At 52.3% G+C, this 21587-nt stretch overlaps 3 long non-coding RNA genes across 4 annotated transcripts; all 3 read left to right on the top strand.

Annotated features, from left to right (window-relative positions):
- Positions 1-902: 902 nt before the first annotated feature.
- Positions 903-13108, top strand: LOC118929602 (uncharacterized). 2 transcript variants are annotated; one of them, XR_008993292.1, is made up of 4 exons: positions 903-1301; positions 2625-2863; positions 12138-12335; positions 12720-13108. It is a non-coding gene; the product is annotated as an uncharacterized LOC118929602 (long non-coding RNA). The 2 variants fall into 2 exon arrangements; XR_008993291.1 differs by having other exon boundaries at positions 12138-13108.
- Positions 13109-13114: 6 nt separating this feature from the next.
- LOC130680331 (uncharacterized) lies at positions 13115-15053 on the top strand. Its single transcript, XR_008993293.1, has 3 exons — positions 13115-13269; positions 13554-13699; positions 14188-15053. It is a non-coding gene; the product is annotated as an uncharacterized LOC130680331 (long non-coding RNA).
- Positions 15054-15300: 247 nt separating this feature from the next.
- Positions 15301-19388, top strand: LOC130680332 (uncharacterized). Its single transcript, XR_008993294.1, has 3 exons — positions 15301-16597; positions 17609-17752; positions 18079-19388. It is a non-coding gene; the product is annotated as an uncharacterized LOC130680332 (long non-coding RNA).
- Positions 19389-21587: the final 2199 nt, after the last annotated feature.

Genomic DNA, 21587 nt, shown 5'->3' with positions numbered 1-21587 from the left:
CTTTACGGCAAATGCATATGCACAGACCACCCAGCCAAACCACACAAGCACATGAAATCTGCACGGGAACACCCACTAACATCCCATTAGTCAGAGCGAGTCAGTGGGCAGGAGGTGCTGACTGCAGACCGCGTGCAAGCCGAGGCCGAGTGTGAAGGGAGGAAGAACTGTGCACAAGCCGTACAACGGACCATGAGCACCAGCTTTAGTAAGGCCCGGGCCGGCACGGTCCGTGCCCCAGGGCCCGTGGGTGTGTGTGTTTGACCCAGAGATACAAGGGGCCTCCGAGCCGCGAGGACTGGCCAGGCTGTTTCGGGCAATGGGAAGGGAAACGGGCATCACAAGCCTTCATTTCTTGTCTTGCTGCTAAGTGACCACAGACCTTTGGCAAGTCTCTTCTCTCCAGGCCTCATTTTAATGATCTGGGACAGGAGAGAGGTGGACGGGGTGGTTTCTAATCTCCTTTCAAGCTTATACCTCTGAAGACGCTAAGAAACCTAACTGCGACCCTAAGCCATGAGCTTTCAGATCCTATTGTCTCCCAGCCCGACAGACCCTCGTGCGCTGCCCCGTCACGGAATCTGGGAGAGGATGGTTTCTGCAGGGCCCCCCCCAGAGGAACAGTGGGGAGGAGAGCGCTGCTTGCAAGAAGAGATGCAAGTATGTTTCTCTGTGCTCTTCTAGAAGCCCTTAGATCAGGCTGCTCAGGGCCTGATAATTTTTCCATTAAGAGGAAATAATTTTCTGGGCCTGTTTTGGTTGTATTTATCTGCAGATGACAGCGTCAGCCTCTGTAGCTGTGACATGGTGCCCGTCCCCAGGCCAGGCGTGTACTTGTGGGGAGAGGAAGGGGCAGAGGTCTCAGCATCGCCCCGCCTGAGGGAAGGGGCCGGACAGCTGCAGCGGTAGCCGGCGTCCATCTCCTCCGACCCAGCCGTGACCTCAGGTCCCTCCCACTCCATTCTCTTCCCTAAAAAAGAAATGTTAGCAACAACCCAACCAAGGAGCCCGCCCCATGCCATCTCCGCCCAGCCCCAGCCGCCTGCCTATCGCTCTTTTAAGCCCGCTTGACAATAACCATTCATCACAAAGAAGAAAACAAAGTATGGAGAAGCAGAAACCAATCTACGGCCGCAAATTGACATCAGACTTTGAGAAATGGACTGCGAGGTGGCGGTGCGCTGAGCTCTTTCTTCTCCCCAGGGTAGGCATGCAGCTGGGCACCTCCTGTCACGACCCCTCTCGGCCCCAGTTCGGCCTGGAGGCGACTACAGTCCAGGGAGCAGATCTGACTTTCACAGGTGACAGTGGGACCAGGAGGACTGGGAGTCCTGTGGAAACCGTGGCGAAGGAGAGCCCTCCCCTGTGCTGGGAGCCCGGCCACGCTGGGCGAGGGGTCTTTGGGGCTCAGGCCCAGGACAGGGATGCTTGCTGGCGCCATGCCATGCCGGATTCTGGGCTCTGTGGAGCTGAGGTCTGAGGTCCTGGCCAAGGTGGCTCCAGGACAGGTTGAGGAAGGAAGAAATGACGGATTTTGACGCCTGTTACTTGCACGTAGAAGGGCTTTCCCAAGCCCAAGCATCTCACAGGCATGACCCCACTCGGAGCAGGCAGGGGCATGGGCAGGGCCGCTGAGGAAAGAGACGGGACGATTCCGGAGCCTTAGGCAGTCCCACAGCTCCTGGTGACAGGCCTGGGCCGGAGGCGAGGTCTTCCTGGCCCCAGAGCTGATGGTCCTTCTCTTTGGGACACTCTGAACCGCCAAGAGTAGGAGGAGCCACCATAACATGACTAAATGCCTACTTTTCCGGAGGGGGTGGGGGCGGCGGGGCCCAAACCAGGTGGGAGTGCCAGGCTGTGCAAAGTCCCAGTGAAAACCATCAATCCTCAGTGGGACCCCCCGGGAAGCAGCTGGGACAGAGATTGAGGGGGGATCAGAGGGCACGTTTTGCCTCTGGGGTTTACCTGGAGACATAGCACCTGTCTGTGCCCTAGACCAGGCCCCAGGCAGCCACAGGGCGGGGGAAGCCTGGGAGGGATGGCAGCCGGCCCCCAGCTAATAGCCTGGGAAGAAGCGCTGCTCTGCGTCCTGGTGGGGCCGCCCTCCTCCCCACTGTCTCTCCTCTCGGCATCAGGTCCCCTCCCCCCAGGCTGGCCACCCCGAGGCCTGGGCCTGTCCGCAAGCTCCCTAAGGCCCCGGCTCGGCTCCTGGCTCACAGGGGGGCTGCCGCCCCCTCCGCCCTCCACAGACGTCCCCCGTCTGGGGGCCCGCTGCCCCGGGGCACGCACTCCAAGATGACCTGGCTGACCCCACAGGCTTAGGGAAGGCGGACTGCCTGGGTTCAAATTCGGCTTCCAGCTCCTACCAGCCGAGCATCCCTGGGCAAGTTAATTAACCTCTCTCCACTTCAGTTTCCTTATCGAAGACACGAGGACAATAATGCTTACTTCATAGGGTTACTGGGAGTTCTAAATGAATTTCTGTGAAGAACTTAGCACAATGCCTGAGGCCTAATAAACATTCAATAAATGTTAGTTATTTTCAGTTTTTAAACCTGTTCATGCTCCCGCCTTGGTGGTGGCTAATGACTCATTCCAAAGGTAGAATAGATGTGTTTTTACAGAGACCTAATTGAGGAAAGGCCTTACCAGAAAAATATGGAGATTTCGGTGCCAGTGCCTCCTTTGAGGGCGACCCCCTTTGTGGGAAGGGTCTTCCGACTAACCTCTGAGAGCGACATCACAGGATCCAGATGTGTATCATGAGGTGGGCCTCCCGATCTGTCTGCCAAGACCTTCATCTGAACCGGACTCACGGCCTGCAGCTGCAGCAGGGAGCAAGTGGCTTTTGAACCCCAGCCAGGTGATGAAGGGGACCCAGGAGGGGGCGAAGTGGGAAAGGGCAGCTGGTGTCCACGGCCTGGGTACCAGCTCAGCAGGTGGGGTGGGACACGTGTGGGCTTTGCAATCAGATGCCCAGGGTTCCAGAAACTCCGCACCCACTGCCGTCTATTAAAGGTGTGCTCTTGGAGAACGTATGCCATTTCTCTGGACCTCTATTTCCCCACTGGGTCAGGATTGAAATAGATAATGTAGGTAAAAAGCACTTGTCTAAATGATATGCTGAAGTATTATCATTTTCTTTGCATAGATTTTGTTTGAAGCCCAATAACTTTAGAGTTGGTAAATCTAACCTCTAATTCTCACAAACTACTCTGTGGCCTTGTTCTCGCCAGAGCTGTGGCTGTCGGAGCAGAGACTCCTAGAAGGACACTCAAGTGTGCATGGAGGGAGGGGAGAGGTCACTGAGAAGACGGGCACTGCAGAGGCATCCCGGGGCAGGGCTGCGGTGCGTCAAGGCCGCATGGGAAGCGTCCGTGAAGGTGAGTCTGGGTTCGCAGCAGCCCGGAACCTGCTTCCCGGTTTTCCCTTGGGCAGCCCAGTTCTTGTCTCAGCATTTCGGCCCTTCTCTGTCTGTGCACCTGCTCTGTTCTCTCAGCTCACTCTGCTTAACCCCCATTTCCACTCATCTATTGTTTTAATTTCTTTGAGCCAATGGCCTCCCCAGTCCTGTCTTTGCACAAACTTTCTGCTCTCTTATCCATTACCACCAATGGCAGTTTTCCTCTGAGTATCTTTGCTTAAACCCCAGAAGGAACCTGATCTTCTTCATTCCGCAGAGCACAGGTCACTAGCCGCTCTACAGATCTGTTTCTCTCAGGTCCCATGCCTGCCCCGTCAGCTGAGGCTGGGAAGGGCTCAGGGCTACCTAGGTGATGAGGGTTTGGGGTGGGGCAGGTTGTTGACAATGGGCTGTAGATGGTTAGGAAGTGATCACCAATCCTGGGACAGGCAGGTAAGTCACACTGTCTCAACAACAAACTTCAGGTTTTTATGCAGATTATTATGTAGATTGATGAGCCAGTTAGTGGAAGTGCCAGGTAGATCTGACCCCTCCTCTCCGTCCCCACGGCTGCTTTCTTAGTTCAGGCCTTTACCATCTCTCACTGGACTAACCCAAAAGTCTTCCACCTGGACCCTTGGCCTCCCCTTTTGCCCCTCCCTCCACTGGATCAAATCTACTGTGCGCAGAATCGCCACAGTGAGCTTCCTAAACTATCAATTTGAAGAGCTACAAGATCAAGTGCTGGTGAGGACGTGATGAAATAGGTATCTTATATTTTACTGACAGCGCATGATGTTGGTGCAGTTTTAGGGGAAAGTAAGCTAGCAATATCTTTTGAAATTAAAAATACCGTAACCTTAGATTCCTTGTTCTGGCTTTCGGCAATCTACCCTGTGGACATGAAAGCACCCATGTTCAGTACTACATGGGAAAGGCTATTGTAGCATTATTTTAGGTGTGAACATAATTGTAAATAACCCGAATATCCAACAGTAAATGGTTGAATAAATTATACTACTGCCATACACTGGAAAATTATACACATATTTTTAAAAAATGAGTTAAGTGGCATACCTATTGACTAGGAGGAATACCACCATATAAGAGAAGCCACTTGCTTAGTAAACGGCATGATGTATTTTTTTTAAAAAGTACAAAGAGTGGCAAATAAATGTGTGTACATGTTCACATTTGTTTGATAAACATGGAAACAGGTATGGAAAAATTATCAGGGGTGGGGCACGGTTTCTCAGTCTTAATAAGCATCAGAATCTCCTGAAGGGCTTATAGGAGATTGCCTGCCTGCCTGCCTTCCTTCCTTCCTTCCTTCCTTCCTTCCTCCCTCCCTCCCTCCCTCCCTCCTTTCCTTCCCTCCTTTCCTTCCTTCCTTCCTTCCTTCCTTCCTTCCTACCTCCCTCCCTCCCTCCCTCCTTCCTTCCCTCCTTCCCTCCTTCCTTCCTTCCTTTCTTTCTTTCTTTCCTTTTCTTTCCTTTTTTCAATATTTTTGAGATAAAATTGACAAAGAACATTATATGCATGGCAGGTGTACGACGTAATGACTGATACGTATATATTGCAAAATGATCACTGTAGTAAGTCCAGTTAACTTCCATCACCGTGATAGTTACAAACTTTCTTGTGATTAGGAGTTTAAGGTCTGCTCTCCTGGCGACTTCCAAATACGCAGTAGAGTGTTAGGAACTCCACTCGGCTTGCATTTCTGACAAGCTCCCAGGTGATGCTAACGTCGTTGTTTCGTGGACCACACTTGAGAACTGCTGGTGTACAGGAGTAAGGGGAATGTGGTGGGAGAAATTCGGGCAGTTTCCTTTCTGTTATTTATGCCCTTTCACTGATTTTAGGACACTTACATGACTGTCAGCGATTTTGAAGAGGAACACAGTCAATGAGAGGGAAAAGAAAGGCCCTGAAAAAGGGAAGGGTGGCTGCTCAGCCAAGTCCCTCCCCTCCCTCACACCTTTAGTGCTCCCTGCGGTGCACAGGATGAAGTCCCAGCGTGGCCTCAGGGCCCCTCGGGGTGGGATCCCTGCCTTTACCCCTTCAGGCCCAGTTGGCCCCCGGAGCTTGGCCAGGCCACCCACAGCCACAGAGAGCCGCTGACCCTCCCAACTGTGCCCACTGCCCGTGCAGCCTGGCCTTGCTTCTGCAGCCACCTTGCTGTGCTCCTCAGAGGCAGGGGATGGCTGGCTCGTCTTTGGATTCCCAACATCAAGTGCAATTCTGTGCAGGTGGAGCTGGTGCTCTTTCACCTCAAACGTGGGGCAGAGTGGACAGGGGTGGGCTGAGCATCTGTGCTTCTCCTCGAAGCTCCTCAGCCCCTCCTCAGTCTTCCTGAACTCACCCGGTCTAAGTGGGTAAGGGCTCGGGGAGGATGGGGGGTGCAGAGAGGCCCTGCAGGTGATTTCACAGGGGCTGCGCCATCGCGCTAGCTTCCCTCTGCAGCAGGGGTGCCTGTGGACGTGGGTATGTGGGCATGCATGTGCTCGTCTACGTGGCAAAGCCTCACATTAGTGTGTGGCTCTCCAGTTTACAAAGTGTTTCACGCCCATTATCCCACGAAGTCCCCATGAAACCCTGTGACTTAAGCAGAGTATTACCATTTCCATGTTTCCACTGAAGATAAGCCTGGAGTTTGAGTGACTCACTCAGGATGACGCCTTGAGGATGCCCACCGAGACGCAGAACAGTGGTGCCGCCCGGTTCTGTTTCTGGGTGCCGAGGATGGGCAGGCAGTGTCCAGGGACCCGGTTCAGGTCCTCCTTCCTGGGACCCATCAGCGCCAGGGAGGGCGCTGCCGCAGCTGATCCATCATCCTGTCCCTCGACAAACGGGCGTCGACCTCTGTGATATGGTACGTGTCTATCTGTCTTTGACCCTGGTTCCTGACAGAGCTTCTAATCTCTGCAGAATGTCCTGGGTGGCAGATGTGTCTTTTGTGTGCTGGTGAGGTGACTGGTAGCAGGGCACCCAGGCCAGATGGGGACTGGTCATCAGAGGGGAACCAAAAAGGCACAATTCAAGGGTTTTTCAGCCCTGCCCCCACCTCCAGGGAGAAGAGAGGAGTCATTGATTGACGTACCTGGGCAATGAGGCCTCCGTCAACAGAGTTTCCAAGTCGGTCCCACGAGCCAGGAGCGGGGTGCAACCCGGTCCCCGGAGGCGGAAGCTCCTGTGATTGGGGCCCTGCAGACCGGCCCTGGGTCCTGCTCAGGTGGCCGTTACCTACAGCGTTACCACGTCCTCTACAGGAAATGGTAAGTGTAAGTAAGCGTTCCTTTGAGTTTTGTGAGCCAGAATGGCAGATGGCCAGACCTGAGGAGGGGGTCACTAGGGCCCCTGACTTGCAGCCAGTCAAGTGGCAGCCCAGGGCCTACGGCCGGCATCCGAGGTGGGGGGCAGACCGTGGGACTGAACCCCTCACCTGTGGGGGCCACGCTGATCCCGGGTACCTAGTGTCGGAACCGAGGTGAAGTACAGGATGCCAGTTGGTGTCTGGGCTTTATAAACATGGTTGTCGGTGGCCCTCATCCCGCACAGAGGGGCCCCATTGTCACCCCCGCCTCCCTGGAGAGGAAGCTGGGCTCCGAGGGGCATGACTGTGGCCCCGCAGCGCACATGGGTGGGCAAGATTCGAACCCTCTGCGGGAAGGCCTGGGCAGACAGACCTCTTGGCCGCCCTCTGAGGGACCGGGGCCTGGACCCCCGGGCCTTGCCTGCCCCGGGGTGGGAGGCAGCGCCCTGGACATGTCTCCCGCCCTCCGAGCTGTGCTGAGCAGCCACCCTGCCTGGCTGGCTGCCCAGAAACAAGACAACTGACCTCTCGGTGCCCGGCCGCTCCTGCCCTCGCGGCCCAGCCTGCCCCCGTCCAGGGCTTGCTGGCAAAGACTCCCCTGGCCTCCCTTTGCTCTGGCCCCTCTGAGCCTCTGCTCTCCTAGCTTGTGACCTTGGGCTTCCGAGTCCGGCCCTGGAGAACAGTTATAGCATGGATCCTGCTAAGGCAGTTTGGGAGACACCCCCCCCCCACTCTTGATAGTGATCTCCAGGCTCGCTTTCGGCAAGAGTCACCCCGCCTCTGTCTCCTCCCAGTAACTGTCGGCACCCTGAGCGCCACCCTCTCTCCTTGGCTGTTTCCCCTGGTCTTGCAGGGTTTGGACTTGAGTCCCAGCTCTCTCCCCATCATGATAGTTCAGAACGAAGTCTTCCTCGTGCCAGGATAATTTCTTCCTTGACACTGCGCCCACATCCTGGGCTCGGGCAGAGGCAGAGACGAGCTGAAGCAGGTGGGTCATCTCCCACCTTCCCACCCCCGCCTGCCTTTGGTCCCCACTGGTACGGCGCGGGGCAGCTGCTGCAAGAACACGGCGGGGCCCGCGGCCCAGGGCCCACGAAGCCAGTGGGCAGGGCATGAATGAGCTGCCCCCGAAGCTCAGACTGCCTCGGGGTGGGGTCTCCCTGGTGACAGAGCTCCCAGTCTGCGCAGTGAGTTGATTTACCACGCCGCCCAGGGCACAGACACAGATGACGTCCCTCTGCTCTGCTTCCTTTTAAATAAAATCAGACACTGGGGTCCCTCCTGGTAGGCACAGACCCTTCCCGGTTCCCTTGGGCCATGCTCAGAGCAGGCCTTGGAAAGGGTCCTTCATCGCTGGTCCCCGCTGGTCCCCACTGACATAACCACTCGGTTATGTCTGCGTGAACTGTGCAGGGCGGCTGGTTCTGTTGCTTCGCTACCAGCCCTGGGAATAGGAAGGGAATCTTGCCGAGGCTGCCAGCCTACAGCAGTAAGCTGCGTCCTCCAGGCCCCTCGGCACAGACCAGCCCCCCTTCCGCCCTGGGAAGGCCTGGCGCGATCCATGCAGGAAGCCGGGGTGGTGGCTGTCTGCCGGTGACTTCTGCTTCAGCAAATGGCTGGTTACCTTCTTGAAGAGGAAGAGAAAAGTGCTTCCAGAATAAAACTCGAATTAACATCTCAATAAATCATCCTGACGTGTTTCTCCTCCCCTGGGGGATGCGAAGGTGTGTTCATGTTGCCAGACGGGAGGAGCAGGCCTTGGAGCAGGGTGGACAGTTTTAACAAAAGGAGGAGTTTTAATAAAAGGTGGAGCATTACCTGTATTTCTCCTCCTGGCATCCTGAAACACCAGCTGAGCAGGCCTCCCTGCGGGGGAAATGGGCTGGTGCTCTTTCTCCAGAGAGCTTGGCTGAGGTTTAACGAGGCAGTGTTTGTTCACAGAATCTGAAATTCGGAAGGGGCCCAAAAAGAAAGGGTGAAAAATAATAAAATTGCTGAAAACACCTGCTGAGGCAGAGCATGCCCTGCCCACCTGCCTGTCCCGGGACGTGGGAGCCAGGACCTTGCTGCAGGGGAGCGAGTCCTGCAAGACCTTTTGGCCGTGTCGTTCCCCTGTGCCGTGTGCAGCCTGTGCACTTGGCCTGTGCTGGGTGCCCAGGGACCAGAGGGAGTGGCTGTGTGCCCACCCACCTCGAGTGCACCATGCTAACGAATGAGGCACACAATGCCATCCCCCCACGGCCCCTTGCTCAGATCACATCTCCATTAATACCCTCCTGCAGTTCATTGTGATTGGCATCGCTACAATAAACAGTAAATGAGTGAATAATAATTGGCCATCTATTTGAAAGTGTTACAGAGGTTGCCATGGCAATCACACCTTTTATTAAGCTTTATTAAGCGGCAGCTGTGGGGAGGGAGGTGGAGGAGCTGGGCCTCCTGGGCACCCCGCAGAGGGTCTGGCCTGCTCAGTGACCTTTCCCAGGAGCTCTTGAGACGCGGGGGCCAGATCTGGGGGTACTGCTTTTTTAAAATTTAAAGCATTTACTTTCTCTGGGGTATTTGGGGGGAGCCTAATCTCCAACTAGAAATGAAAAGGTTTCTCTTCTATCTTTTCCTTTCCTCAAATCCTTAAAGAATGGGAATGGGGGACGATGTTTTATTTTTGCCCTGAGCATTCCCCACCCCAACCCCAAACAAAGGTAAAAATTAACATTAGAAAAAAGTAAAATTCATTTAGGGGCAAAAATTAAATCCATTTTATTTTAGAATGATGACTCAAGCCTTCCAGATAAGGTGCTCTTATCCTGTCTTTATTATTCCTCTGCCTCCTCCCCACCCTCCATCTAAATTCTAAATCCCTCAATGCGAGGAAAAGATTTTAATGTGAACAACCTAGAATATTAGATCATTGTAATTCCTGTCCGCCAGAAGCAAACAGGACAGTCTCATTCTCCGGCGCGAGACTGGAAGACACATTTCTGCATCCTGGGGCGATATCATTTCACTCTCTCTCCCTCTCTCTCTCCTCTCTCTCTCTCTGTCACACACACACACGCACACACATGAGTCAGGACCTTCCTTCTCTCCTTGTGGGCTTGCCTTGCTGAATTCTGATCTCAACATTAGTGGGGACGTCCTAGTCGTCGAAGGACTGAACGTAAAGGGCCAACGAGAGAGCCAGAAACACCCCGCTTGGTTTCTGTGGATCTGGAAACAAGTAGCTGATTGTTACACCTGCTCCTGCTCGGTGGCATGAGAAGAGTCAGGCTTGGAAATGTTCACCATCAAATCAGGGAAATATTAACTTAAGACGTTTTTTTCCCTCTACAAAAGATGTATGTTATATGGTCTGCAGTTTATTTCAAAATTCGTCAGTACGTTATGTAGAGTGTGAGTTGCCAAACTTAGCAAACAAAATTACAGAACACAGAGTTAAATGTGAATTTCAGGTAAGTGCAGAATAATTTCCTAGTACAGGTATGTCCCAAATATACGTATGTCCTCTGGCAGCCCCGAAGGGAGGCTCCGCTGAGGGCCGCAGTCCAGGGGGAGGTGAGGTACCACATGAAGAATCCTCATGGGAACGCGCGCTTCGGGGCTGCTGGGTTCCCAGCTGAAAGGCTCCGAGCACAAGCCATGCTCTCTGGGTAGCCGTCATCTCCCATCAACACCAGAGGCTTTGCTGATTAGCATAATGGATGCTAGAAAGGGTTTTCTTGGGTGAAACAAGTGAAGGTTTAAAATGTGTATGGTGGCCAGAATATGATAAAGGAGCTCACGCTGCCCTGCATGCGGAACGAGTATAAATTTACTGGGTTCCAGCAGCCTATGCTCTTTGGGATGGTGTCCTAAATTTTTTTTTGAAGTTCTGTTTATAGCCACAAATCAGAGTTTCAAAGCCTGACTCCTACCGTGCCACTAGAATATTGCCACGTCTTTATCCAACATGCTGTCACATGGCCTCACAGGTCAGAGGCCGGAACTGTACTTAGTTTATTGGATAGGCTATTTGTTTGAGGCCAGCTTGCTAATGAGTATTTGCATGCATGAGAGAATCCAGCCTCCAGCATGTTTTTATTGCAGCGTGCCACCTGGGAATGAGAGCAGGGCCCTCAGCTCTCTGCAGAAGGTACTGGCTGGTTCAGGCTGGTTTGTACCAGAAGAGGACCTCACCGTAGCCTCGGCAAAGCTGTGGCTCGCGGAAGAGTGTGAATAAGAAGAAATGGAGGATCTGAGAGAAGCAGAAAGTGCTGAAAGGAGCAGTGGAGCAAAGACAATGGATTCCTTGGGGGCCAAAATTACGTTCAGGGAATGTTTCCTGTTTTTCTGAAGTTACCATTTTACCCATGTCCCAGTGTACGATTCAGTAGCATTAAGTACATTCCCAATGCTGTGCCAACCACCCTAACACGTGTTCAGAATCTTTTCTTCCCAAACCAAGACTGTGCCCATCAGGCAGACACCACCCAGCCCCCCTCCAGCTCGGGGCAGCCACAGGCCTGCGTTCTGTCTCAGTGATTTCACCTGACCCAGGTGCCTTGTTAAGGGCAGTCACATGATATGTGTCCTTTTCTGCCTGGTTTAACGTTTTCAAGTTTCATCTTGTTGTCACTGGGGTCAGAGCGTGCTTTTTATGGCTGGATGATACTCCTTCGTACGTAGAGACCACATCTTGTAATCCATTTTTCCTTTGATGGACATTTGGTCAGGGAATCTTTTCCGTCAGTGAGTATGGGGTTTGGGGTCAGAAGACACACCTGAGCTCTACCATTCCTGAGTCACCTTGGGCAAATTGCTCAGCTTCTCTGAGTTCCATTTTCCTTATCTTGAAATGCACACACATACCTTTCTTATTCTGCTTAGACTTTTGTTGTGAAAATCAGGTAATGTATGTCAGGAACCTTAGAAAGCAAAGGACCGTGTTGTGTATTGTTGTGGCTTTTAATCCTTGCTATGGATACCAGAAAATGCCAGAAAATAAACCTTTTCCAGTTTATTCTCATGCTGGTGATTTCGTCTCAAGGTTTTGCCTGTTTCTCAAACACCGTTGAATGCAAATTCCTTGAGGCTTAGTATCTTTGTAGCTCCATTTATTACAAAACTTTGAAATATTTAGAGGTAAATTCAATTAGGAAAAGTGTAATTACTGCCTGGATAAACTAGACTTTAAATTTTAATATGCCAAAGAGGATCATTTTATGAGCAGAACAAGCTCTACGTTATACATTTTTAATGCTCCTAAACTCACACAGTGACATGCGATCTGTAAAAGACACTAAAAATATGATGACATTTGCTTTCACATTCCCCCCAAATCTCCACTCTGTCCTCAGCCAGAGCAACAAACCTGTTTTATTCAATGGCTTCAACAGGTCCAGCTGTTTTGCGTGTTTAATCACTCCCATTTTTTTCTAGGTTAACTAGGTCCAGCGCGGCTAACGGAAGGAAGGAGCCGTGCGGCACTAGGGTGCCGGGTTCCAAGGAAGAGGGGCGGGAACATCCCCAAAGAAGCTGCACTTGGAGCCAGAGCCGCGTCCCTGCGGCAGCGCCATCAGAGCGGCCTCCCCTGCAGGTGCGGCCCAGCCGGGCCTGTGCTCGGCGCTGGGCCCGGAGGTGAGCAGATGCCTCCATCGGAGGGCGCGGGGCGCAGCACTGGGGGACAAGCAGGGTGCGGTGGCACGAGGCGGGTGTGGGCCGGTTGGCTCTGGTCTTCCAAGCGGCCAGGAGACTGCAGCCTCTATTTCCCAGCCAATTCCCGGGCCCTGGCACGTGCTGGCGACAGCCTGGAACCTGTGCCAGAGGCGAGGGGAAGGAAAGATGAAGCGTGTGCCCCGCGAGCAGCCTCGCCCAGCCCATCCACACTGATTCTCAGCTGGGCTTCCAGCCCACGGGCGACGTGAGCACGCAAGCCAGCCAAGTTCTCTCACCTGCGGGTGTCCAGAGCCTTGGAGGGCCAGTAATTACCCAGTAATTACCCTGTTTATTGCCTCATTACAGGTGACCACCTTTTGGCAGGCATTTCCCTGAGAAGGTCTCTTCCCAGCGAGGGTTCCTGGGCGCTGGGAGGGAGCAGGCGGGCAGGCGGGCCCTGCTGGGGCAGCAGGCCGAATCGCGCTCCCCGTTTCCCGCTCACCCCGCCCCAGCCGGCTGCCGGGCCCTGCTCCAGGCCTCGGCCTCTCCTGGTGCTGACCGCCCGTGTCCGGTGGGTCACATCAGAACGACTCCTACCCGTTTAACAACGGTCCATCTCAAGCCCCCTGCCTCCATCACGGTGCGAGGGCCCCCCAGGAGTCTCCTTGGCATCTGGTCCTCCGCCTGGTCTTCCCCGGTTCCCCCCACACTGTGGCTCGAGGAGCTCGGTGCACAGGGCCGGCTGGTGTTGTGTGGGCTCCGACAGCTTCACATCTCGCCCGGGCGCGGGGCGAGCGACGCTGCGCTCAGCTCACCCCCCAGAGGGCAGCGCTGCCAAGCCGGCGGGCCGGGGAGCGGGGCCTTGGGACGGAGGGGCCAGATACGCCCACGCTTCTGCGTTCCAAGCAAGCTGCAGGTAAATTTGAGTTGGGCAGAGAACGGGGCTGGGACAAAGCAGTTGGGATTTTTTTTTTTTTTTACAGAATGCAAATGAGTAAATCCTGTCTCTGGGTGGGTGGGAATTGGTGTGGGTTCATGGCCAGTGGGTCTGGAGGGACCTGGGGGATCATCTGACCTGTCCCCTCACCTTACAAAGGTCATCCTGCTTCACTGTGGCTTGTGGAGGATCCTGGAGCAGCCCCCTCACCAGCCTGGGACCTCACTAATGGCTCAAATAAGCGTTTCTCTGGGTGTTCCAAGGTCCCCCACGTTCAGCTTCTTCTCACACTGAGCCCCGGGCACCAGAGGCCTACCGTCCCCATGTCCCCCTGGGGCCCCTGCCCCTGCCTCCCCAAGCGTCTCCGGAGTTTCCACGCTTCCAGGAAGACCAGCCTTGCTGACTACAGGTACTCCTCACACCCAGCCGGAGGTCGGTGTCAGCCAGGCCTGCTCCTGACAGCAGTCTCAAGGCCTGGGGGGGCCCAGGGGTGGAGGGGCAGGTCCTGTTGGCACACGCTCTGCTCTCATGAGCAGGGTGGGCCTGGGTGTCTGATCTTGGTGTCTGCAGCTTCGTCTCTATAGGAGACTCGTTGCTAAGTTACCGCAGCCCCTTCTGCACAGCATTTAGGGCTGAGGAAGGGGAGGTGCACAGACGGCACCGGGGTCCTGTGCAAGCAGCATGCAAGGCCTTGGGCTGGAGCCTTTGTTTAGGAGGAAGCTTGTATCTCATCCCTCCATTCCTTCCTCCATCCATCTCCTCATCCCTCCCTCCCTCCCTCCCTCCCTCCATCCCTCCCCCAATCCCCCATCCCCCCATTCCCCATCCCCCATCCCTCCTTCCATCCCTCCATCCTTTCCTCTAAGAAATATTCACTGAACACTTCCTACATGCCAGGCTCCCTGCCAGGTATTGAAGATGCCGGAGGACGCCTGCCTCTCCAGTCTTATCTGGCAGCTCACTTCACTCTGAAAAATAAGTGCCAGCTCCCTGACATAATGACAACATGGGACACTATACAGTGACTGCTGTGAGCCAGGCACTGTTCTAAGAGCTCAACACATATCTAGCTATTTGATCCTCATCACTACACCATCTGTTATCATCCCCATTTTACTGAGGACACTGAGGCACAGAGACGGCGGGGCCAGGATTAAACCCAGTGCATCCATTCCTAAGTCTGTCCTTTTAGTCACAAACTCAACTGTTGTAATTTGTCTTTATCCAGAGCAGTGGAAATGTACTAGAGGGTTTTAAGCAGGAGGTTAACACATTCAGAAGAATTTTCAAAACTTACACTGAGTGTGAAAGTGAATTGCATCGGGGCAAGAGTGGGTGAAGCTGGGCCTGTACGGAGGCCCTTGCAGGGCTGCAGGGGAGAGATGGCAGAGGACTGCACCTCAGCGGGAGGGGGGGTTGGGGTTGGGAAGAACCGCACTGATAAAAAAATCATCTAAGTGCTTACGGACTTGGTTTATATTTCTTATTTTCAAGTACCTGCTTTCAACTATGCTCCTTTTCTGCCCCTTGGCATGCGGACAGAGTCTTTAATTGTATGGTCACCTTTGGTATTCGGAACATATGACCCAGTTAAGTTTAAAATTCAAGTCTCAAGTCAGACTCGAACCTCATCTGCCCCACCTTTCTCAGCCCGAAGCCGCCTTTGGATTCGGAGTGGAAATGACGTGTGGTCTTGTCTTCCGTGCTGTTCTGCCTTCAGCGCCTCGTTGGGAGAGGGGGTGGTGAGTGAGGGCTGACGGGGGGGCGGGGGGGTAGGTGCCGCCGCCTCCTCCCTCTTCTGGGGCTGCTGTCTGTTAAAGCTGAGAGGAGAGGTGGAGCGCTGTCAGACCAGAGACGCCTTTCTGAGAACAGTCCCTTACCCATGAGACAGCCAATAAATACATGCAGAGTAAATGAATGAACAAAGAAAAATCAGAAAATGACTAAATGAATTTATGATCTTGTTGGTAATGTGGTAACATCTGCTCTAAATAGGGCAGGTACTGTGTGTGTGTGTGTGTGTGTGCGTGCACGCACATGTGCATAGATAGGGGGACAAGCATAGACACTTATCTTCGTGTTTTGATCCATTCAGTACCCAGCACAGTAGCAGACGTTAGAGGCGATTTTTATAGTGATGATTCTGGCATTCGTTCTCCATGGTCCAACCCAGTTCTCCAGTTTCAACTCCCCTGCACAATTCTTCTGCCTCAGTAAAACCTGTTACTTCACAGTATGTTTGGTATCTTGTTTTGACATTGCCTGTGCGTGGGGACAGAAGTGAGGCATCTCCCAAGAATCTATAGATAAGGGAACTAGGATTGTGTGATGAGAATTAAACTTTAAGATGTGTACAGAGCAGAGACGTGCAAAGTCACCTTCAGGAGACAGGCCGGTTCCCTGGGTGGCCAGCTTCGGCAGTTACCTGATGGAATGTATTAACACACCCGCGGGAAGCATGCGGGAATCAGAAGTGACTCGGCTCAGCCGTAAGATGTCAAGAAAAGAGAGTCGCCAGGGCAATGGCCATGCACATGAGACAGCATTTGGGCCAACAGGCTGGCAGTACTACAACCAGCCCTGGCGCGGTGATGGAAGTGGGCATGGCAGCCACTGCATGTCAAGGATTTCCATCTCGCTGGCCAGACTGTCTTGGGGAGAGAGACACATCAGTCCATCTGGGGGGATACCCTTGTGTATTAAATTTATGTAACTCTTTTGTTTTCATTATTTAGATAATGCTTCATGCATGTACTGTGGAGTAAGAACTCAGCAAATATGAGCTATTATTATTATCTGATTATGAGTTGGCTTTCTACCCAAGAAAAGGATGTACTAGTCTGACAAACAGAACTACTCTGTCTTGGGACAATATTGTTCTTGATAAAAATAACAATAAACTGGCATTCCAAGTTTATTTATGCCAAATGTTACTATCAGATAGTCTCTGAAATACGACTCTTGTTGGTGAGCCAGGAAGATCAAGGGCTCCAGGCTGCGAGATTGACAATCAAAGCCTGGATGGGGCGAGCTCCTGAAGGGGATGGCTGCTGCGCTGAGCAGCTGCTTGGAGGCTGCCGGCGTGGAGCGGTGCCAGTCTGCGTCTGACCCCTGGCCAGCCCAGCTTCCTTCTCTGACCCAAAGCCCAGCCTTGCTCAGGGGTGAAGCCAACAGTGTGAACTCGCTCACCGGAGCTCCTGCTCACCTGCTCTCTGCACTCCATGTGGCATCGCAGGAGTGAGGAAGTGAACGGAGAGGTAGACAAATGGGCTCCAGGCTCTGGCGTCAACTAGCTGCATAATTTGGGGTGAGCTGCTTAATGTCTCCCTGCTTCCGTTTCCCTCTCTGTAAAGTGGGACTAATAGTCACCACCCTCATGGGGGTATGGCAGGGCTTCAGGAGCAGAAGCCCAGACAGTCCTTGGCACGTGCCTGTTCCATAGTGAGTGCTCAGTAGCGGTCAGCGTTGCCCATTGCTGCGCACCCTTCTCAGCACCGCCCCATCTCTGCAGCTCCTCTGTGAGCTCCTCAGAGTGGAGACCGTGTATGAGCTGGACTTGTAAGTCCCGGCATTTGTAACATGGGACTAGTAATAATCATGTCATAGGGTATTGGTCAAATAAGCCAGGAACTGCACGTGAAGAACCAGTCGGTGCCTGTACGTAGAGGTGCCCAACCAGCCTTTTTGTTGCTATTATAATTTAGCATCATCGGGCATCTGTGGGCCGTGTGCTCATGTCGGCTTTGCACGCAGTTGGCTTTAGATGAGTGTGTGATGGTGCGGTGACAACAGGGCCTTCCACCCGATGACAGATGACGTTGCTGCCCCTTCTGAGGTGGTAGAGCTGACGCACAGGAGCTGATCATGTGATTCCCGTGAACTCTGAGATGGGCTACGTAGGAAGTGGCACACACCGTCCAGGGACGTGCCCTTGTGCACTCTGCCCTGGGGACGTGCTCCCCTGCTCAGCCTTGCGGGCCCAGGGGAATGTTACTCTCTTGGCTCTGACTCTCTCCATTGCACAGCCCCTCTCCTGTTTCTTCCTCCAGCTTTCCATGCATTATCACATGGCATGAGTCAGATCTTGTCATTCACTCCTTCATTAATTCATTCACATATACACATACATACGTACACTGTACATGATGTATCTGCATGTAGTTAGCAGAGACCAGGCCTTACTCATAATTTAGGCTTCAGCATCTAGCAGCTGCTCGAGGACCAAATGGCTAAACTGCTTGGTGGCCTCTAAGCCTTAGGCTCCTTTTCCAGTGCTGGGGTTGGAGGTTGCTCTAATCCACTTGTTGTCTTGCTCTAGGTCCCTGCTGTAACCAGGAGGCCACCTGGGAGCAGAGGTGTGGCTTTGGAGCCAGGAAAGATCAAAGCAACCTGGGCCCTTCATACAGAGCACAGCACAGAGCCCCCGCGTGGCAGCTCTCCCTACTGAACACCTGTGCCGGTGGTGCGTACCCTCAGGGCCAGCACGGCAGGAACAGAGGGGCCTGGCTAGTGGTCACTGCAGAGTCCCTCGAAGATAAAGCCTCCGGTCCTTTTCTTCTGGAAACCTGGGGAGCTGTTTTTGTCTTTCCCTTTGGTCCTGGCTGGGAGGGAGGTGAGCATGGCCTTGATCTCCCGGACCCTCTGGATTGCAGACGTTATGAGTGATGAGGGACAAGGTGGAGTTTTAGGACTACGGGAAGAACCATACACGCATCTTAAGCAAAGGATTGTTACCCATAAACACACACATGTGCTATTCCACAGCTGAATTTGTGTTTTCCTCTCAAGGGCCCCGGGAAATCTGCAAGCTGCCCACGTAGCTGAGAACAGCCAGGCAGCCCTTCCTGACCTCAGATTACTGCTAATGATAAGAGCCGGAAGACCAGCTCCGCGCCTGGGAGGGAGGGAGCTCAAACCCCTGAGGTCAGCGATGCGCTTCATCTTTGGGGATTTTCCGTAATAGATTTATTTTTAGCAAGAAGAGATTTAAAACCCGGCAACTTAGTACGACTTGTTTGCTTAAAGCAAGTTGCTTCTCAAGAGTGAGTTGGGGATTTGACAATTCTCCTCTCCATCATCACTTTTACACTTTTGCAGGAATCACCAGGGGCTCTGAGCCCCGCGGGCAAGCTTCTAAGGACCCCTCTGAAAGATGAGGCATGTCCTGCTCCTAGGAGTCCATCAACTGCTCATTGCCCCCCTTTTTCCTTCCTGTTTTATTGAGATATAATTGACATATAACACTGTGTAAATTTAAGATGTACAGCATAGTAACTTGGCATAAATATACTGCAAAACGATTAATACAGTTGGTTTTAGTTAATATCCATCCATCACCTCATATAGTCACAAAAAAAATTTTCCCTTGTGATGAGAATTTTTAGGATCTATTTTCGTCCTAACTTTCAAATCCACCATAGCGTAGTGTCAACTCACAGTCACCATGCTGTACGTTATAGCCCCAGTATTTATTTATCTTAAAACTGGAAGTTTGTACCTTCTGACCACCTTCATCCCAGTTCCCCTTCCCCACACCTCTGGCCACAGCCAGTCTGGTCTCTTTTTCTATGAGTTTGGGTATTTTGGAGTCCACATGTGAGTGAGATCACGTGGTATTTGTCTTTCTCTGACTTACTTCATTTAGCAGAACGCCCTCAAGGTCTGTCCACGTCACGGCTCCTTTAATAAACTGAGGACGTCTCGGGCTTTGCTTCCCCAAGAGTGTTCTGTGGATCAGCCGTGCCAGAAGTTGTGCGTCCTGGTGAAACTATGTAGTCCCAGGGCCTGGGAAACCCTGCGCACTCTTCTGCCCTTGGTTCACTCCAGCCCAACCAGCCCCCTGTTCTTCCTCACATGCCACGCAGCCCTGCCCCAGGGCCTTTGCACTTACTGCTCCTTCTGGCTGGTGTCTTCTCACTCAGATATCTGCTTGGTACCTTCAGCTTCATCTCCAACTTCACCTCTTTACTCAAAATCACCTTTTCAGTGAGGTCTTCACAAGACACGTTTATATCCACTTCTCTGCTTTACTATGTTTTTCTTTGCACCCATCACTCACTGCGGTGAATCACATCACTTTCTGCTCTGCAGTTAGGACTGTTGAGTTCCATTCTAAGGGTCACTGTGGCAGGGGGAAATAAACAGGGCAAATTGTTCACTGGCTTCCCAAGCTTCCACAGAAAGTAACACACATTGCTTGGGCTCATATTCACTGGCTCAAACAAATCTCATGGCTACATTCTAACTTCAGAAGGGAGAGGAAAATGCATCGCTAACCTGTGTGTAAAGGAGAACTGGGGTGTCTGTCAGTCATTCTAATGACCACCATACCGTTTAACAGCCATCAGAGGCTTTCCATGGCTCATGGGATTAATTCCAAATTCCCTTACAGAATTTAGAGATCCCTGCATGATCTGGCCCATGCTTACCTCTCTGAGATTTGCATCTCAGCTTAGAGGTCATTTCTTCCAGGAAGCCCTCCCTAATCCATCTGTCAGTGAGGGGATCTTTACCTCATGTGCTTCCATAAACCCAGAACTTCTCAGCACATTATTCATTACTTGACTCTATCTCCTCCTAGAATTTTTTCTGGTCATCCATCACTTAGCCCTAAAGTCAGTCTAGTTGTTCATGACCAGCTCTTTAAAAATTGAAACAGAACAGAATAGGACCCATAATACTATATCCTATGTAGTAGGGGTTAGTAATACTCTGTGAAACTTCTTTCAGTGTGTGTGTGTGTGTGTGTGTCCATGTGTATGCATATTGGTCCTGCATGTTGGGGTGACTTGTAAAATGTATGTCTTAATCTGGCTTGTGGTGAAGCCACAACCCTACTGGGATTGTAATTCCATGGGGCCTGGGACATCTGCCTCATTTATCCCGAACCACCAGTGTCTAGTGCAGTGCCTGGCACAAAGGGCCCTCAAAGATTTATGAATGAATTCGCAGTGACCTGAGTTATCAGTGGCATTAATTGGAAGCGGTGTGGAAGGCTTGGGCTGGGTGTTTACAGTCACATTGGCCCTGATGAGAAGATGCCTGATTAAGGTGCCCAATGCCGAGACTACCCTCGCCTCCGAGCAGGGCTGGAGGGGCATGGCCCGTCCTCTGCGCCTCCTTAAACCCAGCCCCACCCTTATGCAGGGGGCAGTAGGATACTATTAGGCTGTACCTGAATTACCATCCAGAGCCAGAAAAACACGAGTTCGAGTCCTGTCTTATTACTTACCGGTTGCATGACCCCAGTCGGGGTCCTCTCCCAGCCTGTTTCTTCCTCTGTAAAGTAGAGGAACTATTATCTTCCTTTCCAAGTTGATGTAAGGATTAGAGAGATTGTTTATTATCCATGTCTGGCAATAGACATGTAACAAACCAGGGCTATTTATCATTATTATTATCACACTGACTTTTTAAAGTACTTGAAATCCCTCAGTCAGTAACTCCTTTGACTTAAGACATTGTTTACAACAAAAATGTTCTAGTGTCCCTGGGAGGGGTAAAGATCTGAAGTCATTATCTGCATCTTCAGTATCTTTTTGTATCTTTACAGTATGAATAACTATATGGTTTTTCAGTGTAGGGTCAGCTGAGATCTGGCTTTGATAAGAGAGAAGGAGAAATGGAATCAGAAAAAAGAAGCCTGGGGGAAGGGGATGTGACCGGAGGACATGGCGGGGGTGGGTCTAGAACAAAATGTTTTATCCTTCATAATGTTCCATTTCTGCCACAAGAGTCTAGTGGGGATGATGATGTAACTCTTTGCCTCAGTTTCTCCATTTAATGTGTATCCCTTTTAGCAGGGTCTGCAGCATAATTTCCAGGGATGAGTTCAAAGTGAAGGTGTGGGGCCTCTTACTCAAAAAGGAGGAAGAAAGCTTTTTCCTTTCTCTCTCTGGAAGAGAGAAATGTTTTTTATTTGGTGTTTATTGTATGCTTGTTTGGGTACATGATACTTGTGACAAATACAGACCTTCACAGGTGCCCTGGGCCGAAGCCTGTGACTTGTGTGTAGGGCACGCTAGCCGGACCCTCCCACACCTGCAGCCTAAGGAGAGCCAGGCTGCTGAGAACCCGCCTTGGGAGACGGGAGGTGGGAAGGTCGGGACCACAGAGCTGATGCCCCAAGCCCGATGGCTGCCCTGCGGTCCTCTTAGATGTACAAAACCCAACGTCAAAGACAAAATTATGAAGAATTTCAAGATGACAACTACAGAGCTTTAAACCCCAGCTGTGGGGCTCCCTACTGAACACAGATCCCCATGTGACCACCATGGTCACACCACCCCCGGGAAGCC

The sequence above is a fragment of the Manis pentadactyla genome, chromosome 13, assembly GCF_030020395.1.
Source record: "Manis pentadactyla isolate mManPen7 chromosome 13, mManPen7.hap1, whole genome shotgun sequence".
Classification (NCBI taxonomy): domain Eukaryota; kingdom Metazoa; phylum Chordata; class Mammalia; order Pholidota; family Manidae; genus Manis; species Manis pentadactyla.
This window is presented reverse-complemented; position numbering and strand designations above follow the sequence as displayed.